Below are 6,000 nucleotides of genomic sequence, written 5' to 3'. Positions count from 1 at the left end.
GTATCAGCACAATCAGCAGAGCACAAAAGCAGAGACTAGTAAAGTAAGCATTTTTTTAAAATTTGGAGTAAAAGGAAATAAGTCACGGCAATTTTTTTCTCATGGTCACTCAGCAAAAGAAAGTATGGTTTAAGTGTGTCAACAGTTGTAGATCTATCTGACTTTAATCACCCCTTTTTGGAGCAATTTTAATTTGTTCTATGTATGCACCAGGTTACCTTACTAAAAAAGCTTTAGAACCATTTCATTTCACTGGGAAAACAACCAAGTTCATGGGGGAGAATAATACTATTCCAAACACTGTAATTAATGTTTTTTAATTTGGTTGGGTGTTTCTGCACATCCCCAAGCAGCTGCACATATTATTGGTTGCTTCTTGTGCAATTTTAACTTAGAGCAACAAAACTATTTTTAAATTCTAAGCAGATAAAAGCATTAGCTTATGTCTTGCTTTTGCAACTTATTTGAATTCTAAATATGTACTTTATTTTTAAAACATTATGCAAAGGTATAAAATTTTCATCTTTGCTCCATGTTTTAGTCCATATTTTTATATCATTGTTATCTTAAAGTGCAGACAGGCACAGTGACATTTTCCTTCAAATATCTCAATTATGTACCATTATCAATACTACATTATGTGTTTGACTAAAGCAAAGGAACTCCAAAATATCGAAAGAAAATTTCCTAATTACACATTACATACCACCCTTTTGTTTAAAGGTGGAAAATAATTTTGGAACAGGAATTTGTAGTTATATCGGACCCGTGCTTCTAGTTATTGTTATTTTCATTACTTCTTGACATTTGGGTTCACAGGACAGTAAAATAGAAGACACCATGAGATCCATTTTCAGCACAGTGGCAGTTATAGGGCTTCACTGTGAAACTTGGAATAACCTTACTGCCCAATGAGAAGTCTATTTCCACTCACCATGCTGGAAATGATGCCAGTAGGACCACACTCAGAATGCAGTGAAACGAAAATAGGTATGCTTTACTAGAGAAGGCAAACCTTGTAGTGCTTTCAGTGATAACAAACAGCCTGCTGCAGCATGCATCCTTCAGGTGCATCACCACTAGGTAGAACATCTGTGAATTGGCAGATAAAGAACAAAGAGAGTTGATTCTATTTTACAGCCTTAGGAACCAAGTCAATAAGTATTAATGAAGAAAACAGGAACAACGCTGCTGTTGTGAGGCCACTTAAATACGAAGGTGGATAAAACAACTACTGGTCTTTTCTTATGTTCCTAATGATCAAATTAAGGACATAACTGTTAGATATTATTCCCAATTCTGTCTGTATTAGGTAGAAATAAATGTGATTCGGACACCTGTTTGATTTTGGAGCTTTTTTCTGATTTATTAACATTGTTAACAGTCTGTAAACAATAGATGTGGTAGTTTACTTCTTTAAGAATTCTAGGTCCATTATGACAGCTAACAAATCCAGCCAACAGAGTCACTGGTCACGACTCCTTCTCTAAGGAAAGTAGAGTTGAGTTATGTATTCCTATATCCATTTATTCTTCATAAACATGTGGCAGGACTCTACTTCATTAGAAGTACTGCTAAGAAATGAGAATAATCACAAGTCTGATGTATTGTCTGTGTTAGGAGAAAAAATGCCAAAGTATAAGTCCATTCTATTTGTGGAACTCCATATACAATGATAATGGCGCTGCCTTCAGAGGCAGACACACCTCAATTATAACCCAAGCTCAAATCTCAGATACTCATCGCTTGCGTGTTTGGGGCTAGTTGCTCAATTTCTCTGCCTTGTTTCTCTTATATGTGATAGTAGAATAGCAATAAGCACCTTGAGGAGATTTTTAGAATTGAAATAATCTACATAAAATGCCACAGAAGATGCTAAGATTTCAGCATCTATTTTGTTTTATTTGTTTTTTTGAGACAAGGTCATGTAGTTCAGACTGGCATTGAACTCACTATATAGCCCAGATTGACCTCATCCTTATAGCAATCCTCATGCTTCAGCCTCCTGAGTACTGGGATTACAAACATGTGACACCATGCCAGGCTATCAGCAGTTTTTTACTCAGATGATAGTGATTATATATTACCTTTCATGTTGCTGATGCACAAAATTTAAAAAGGAGATTTTAATTTTAGCTCATAGTTTCCTTAGGGTTCAGTCAAGATCTGATGGCTTTAAGGCAGAAAAACCATAGTGGAAGGACATGTCAGAGGAAAGCTGCTGAACCATTTGTAGCCAGGAAGCATGGGAAGGAGGACGAACCAGAGGAGGAAGGAAGGGAGAAAGAGAGAGAGAAACAGAAACAGAAACTGACAGAAAGAGAAACAGAAACAGACATAGAAAGAAGCTCCAAAGTCACACCTAAAGTGGCATACCTCCTCCCACCGGGCCCCACTTCCTAATAGCACTTTCAGCTCTAAATTTATCAGCGGAATTACCCACTGTTGGGGACAGCACCTCCATTCAACTTCCAAAGGCCCCAAGCGAGACCATGAACATATGAGGTTTTGGAGGAATATTTTAGATCTAGATCACATCAATGTGAAGACAAGGTTTAAGTAGGTAAGGAAGCTAAATAATAGATGTTTATGTAGGTAGCATTAACCACAGTCTTCTGTGTATGACTTGTAGGATTTCAGAAATGTCCTCTCATTAACCACCAACAGAAATATAAGATAGGTTATAGAGAGAGCACTCTCTTGACAAGGTTTGCATTTGTGAGGCAAGAACCAGACAGGCCTACAGTGTAGAGGTTCCTTGTCATGCCCAGTGGGACCTGCACTGTTAGGAGTACAAAGACCCAGCAGGTGTACTTAACAGGAAAAAGAGGGAAGAAGAGATGGCAGCAAGTAAAAAAATAGATGATTTTCAAATAATGAATAACATGTAACAACGTTTATTCATAAAAATTTTGCAGGCATATCTCATGGAGAGTTTTCAATACCCATATTAAATAACTAGCAACCATGCTCTAGTTTATAGAGTAATATACAGAGATGTTACAGATACTAAGTAATTTCCTCAAGGTGCACAGGTAATGTAGGTGGCAATGGCAGAGTTACACCCAAGCAGTCCTGAAGTCCTGAAGCCTCTCTTAGCCTCTCTCAATGTGTTCATTGAGTTCACTGAGGTTCATTGAGTTCTGAGTCAGATTATTGATCTGGACATCCTAACATAGTATCTAGCCAAGATGTTCAAAGTTATTTGTATAAATCCACTCTCTCAGTCAAGGAGGGGGTCCTTTCATGTATGAGTAAGTTCTTAAGGTTATAACACAAAAGGAAAAGGGTAGGAATAAGATTGAAGGATTCTGTGTCCTAATACTTTATGGAGGATGTTAAAGAGAGACAATATGTGCTGACACACAGATGAAGCATTCTGAAAGCTCAGTATAAGGATGGAACGACAGTTTGCTTTTAAGCACAGACTTTGGAGTATTCTGAGACAAGGACGGACATTGCTATTTAACAAAAACAGGACTCCTAAATCCTTTTAATTGATAATAGATGGAGCACTAGCACTACAAGCTATCAATCTATTTTCTGTCAATAAAGTGCAGCTTCTGGTTATATTAGAAGTTGGAAACCCAAACTTACGTTGAAATTGCCATGGCACAGGAATTTGGGGACATGGGTAAGAGGGAGAGGGAGGGACAGGGAGCATGTGAAATTTCTCGCTAACACCGGCAGCTAGGGAACATTTTAAGATGCAGGGATTGAATCTTTTCTCCCTGTTATTAATTCTCAGGAGCTTGCTTCAAGCTAAAGTAAATGAATTCTTCACCCTGGAAAACCATATGTCCTTTATAATTTCAGGTTTCAACTTACAATAAGTTATAAGTCTTATTAATCTTATTACTAATGTTCTTCTTTGCCTTTTCGTAACTTGAACTGATCCAGTGCAGATGTTTGTTCCCTTATTCAGGAGGATTAGGGAAAGAAAGACAGGGACCAAAGAGTAAGAGACCTTTGTTCTGCTAGAGCAATGTTGTTTTTTTAAATTTTCATTCAGTGTTCTGGCTGAAGAGAAGGGCATGGAATCAAGAAAATGAATGAAGAATGCACTTCCAGAATGACTTACAAACTCATTAAAACATCAAAGCCAAAATCGTCCCCAGGAATGAGCTTCAGAGGGCAGTTTAAGAAAAGGCATACCATAGAATATTTTTCTTCAAAATCACAAAGCCTAAGCCTCCTACCTCCTCAGTGTTCTATATTTCTGTGTGCAGAACAGTGTCTAATGGTTTCAAATAAAAGAGTAAAAATATGAGCTTGTGGCATACAAATAGAAAGAGGAAATCTAAGACACGATTCTTAATCATTCAGTATTAGTCGTCTTTTCCAATATGGACAGGATAAAAGTTGAAGTTGTCAGGCAAATTAAAATAGAGACAGAACACTTCTATAAAGCTAGTCTTTATGAAACGACTTCATTGTCATAAAAATGTTCCCAACCACTGGAACACTAAAAATATATAGACATGTAAAAGCCTAAAAGGAGCTGAGAACCTACAGTTAAGAAGAAATCTATACAAGTAGATTTTTTCAAGTTTCTTACTAACTATAGACATCTTTCTTTTTTTTCATAAAAATTTTATTTTTAGAGTAGTTTTAGATGCACAGCAAAACTGAAAGAAAGGAAGAGATTTTCTATACTTTTCATGCCCCACACGTGCATAGCTTCAACTACTGCCTGTATCCCGACCACTGTGATATTTTTGTTACAACTGATGAAGCTACATTTACACAGAATTATCATCTAGAGTCCAAAGATTACACAAGATTCACTCTGTGTTGTACATTCTATGGGTTTAGGTAAACATATAATGATTTATACACACATATATGATTTATATCATATAGTAGTTTCACTGTCCTGAAAGTGCTTTGGGTTCTGCCCATTCTCCCTTTTTTTGTTAATACAGAATTCATCATGAATCCGTTTCAAGCAGGCAGAGTACAATGAACTAGTAAGAATGAACCCTGATTTTAATCAATTTATTAGTATATACCACGGTTAGTGTGAAATACGTGCAATCTGGAGCTCTTAGTGACCATATGGGTGTTCTCTTAAAGTTTTCACATAAGAAACACAGTCTCCCAAAACGTTCTAATTTTGGTCAAGGTTTTACTTGAAACCTGCTAGTGCAGTCACAAGAAACAGTAGGACAAATGTTCCTTCTCTGCTAATATTCTCTTGATAGCAAGAGTGGAGGAATTTAAACCTCCACAAAGGTCCAGTGATGTTTTCTGAAAGTACCAATGGAGGGGCTCAAGTAGATTTCTTATTCTAATGCCTGACTGGGACTATAGACTACACATGCTATGACAGTTTAGCTTAACTGCCAACTTGATTGGCTTGGGAGCCACCCAGAAGATTAGTAAAGAACACCTGTGAGCATGTCTAGGTAGGTCATGGAAGTATGACTTTGGGCCCTCTCTGGCACTGTTCCTCTGTTGTCTCCTGGTAACACTGAGCTAAGCATCTTTGCTCCCCCATGCCCTTCCACCATGATCTTTTTGCCTTGGAGCAGCCTACCATGGACTGAATTCTCTGAAGCCATAAGCCAAATAAACCCCCTGCCTACCTTTAATTTGTGGGATATTTTATCTAGAAATAGGAAAACTGACTAATTAGACATGCCAAGAGACTAGGAATACATTGTCCCCAGATAGACACACTGGTCAGATTATATGTACTAATTTTTCTGTCAGGAAATATGGTCACCATATGTTCAGATTAATGTTTTACTGCTTCTATTTCCTGCCCCCTCCCTTTCTTTAGCAATTTACTGTTTCTTTTAATTGAAAAATTGCCAAGTCATAATTTATAAAACAGGCTGTTTACAGTAACCATAGTGAAGAAACCAAAACAAAGAAAATAAAGCACAGACAAATGTTATATCCAAATATTTTCCATCACAGAGGTATGATCTGCTTCCAGCCTTATGACATAATCCTCTAAAACACTCAAGGGGAATGAGAACCATTCAGAGGTGA

At 37.2% G+C, this 6,000-nt stretch overlaps 1 long non-coding RNA gene across 1 annotated transcript in view; it reads right to left on the bottom strand.

Moving 5' to 3' along the window:
* Positions 1-771: 771 nt before the first annotated feature.
* The window catches only part of LOC106149009, a 69,850-nt gene continuing 64,621 nt past the window's right edge, over positions 772-6,000 (bottom strand). The window contains exon 3 of the long non-coding RNA XR_001234885.1: positions 772-1,092. This is a non-coding gene — a long non-coding RNA (uncharacterized LOC106149009). The remainder of the gene's footprint in view (positions 1,093-6,000) is intronic.

This window comes from Chinchilla lanigera, unplaced genomic scaffold (assembly GCF_000276665.1).
Source record: "Chinchilla lanigera isolate Chin_1 unplaced genomic scaffold, ChiLan1.0 scaffold00003, whole genome shotgun sequence".
Taxonomy (NCBI): domain Eukaryota; kingdom Metazoa; phylum Chordata; class Mammalia; order Rodentia; family Chinchillidae; genus Chinchilla; species Chinchilla lanigera.
The sequence above is the reverse complement of the archived record's forward strand: the minus strand, read 5'-3'. Positions and strand labels throughout refer to the sequence as shown.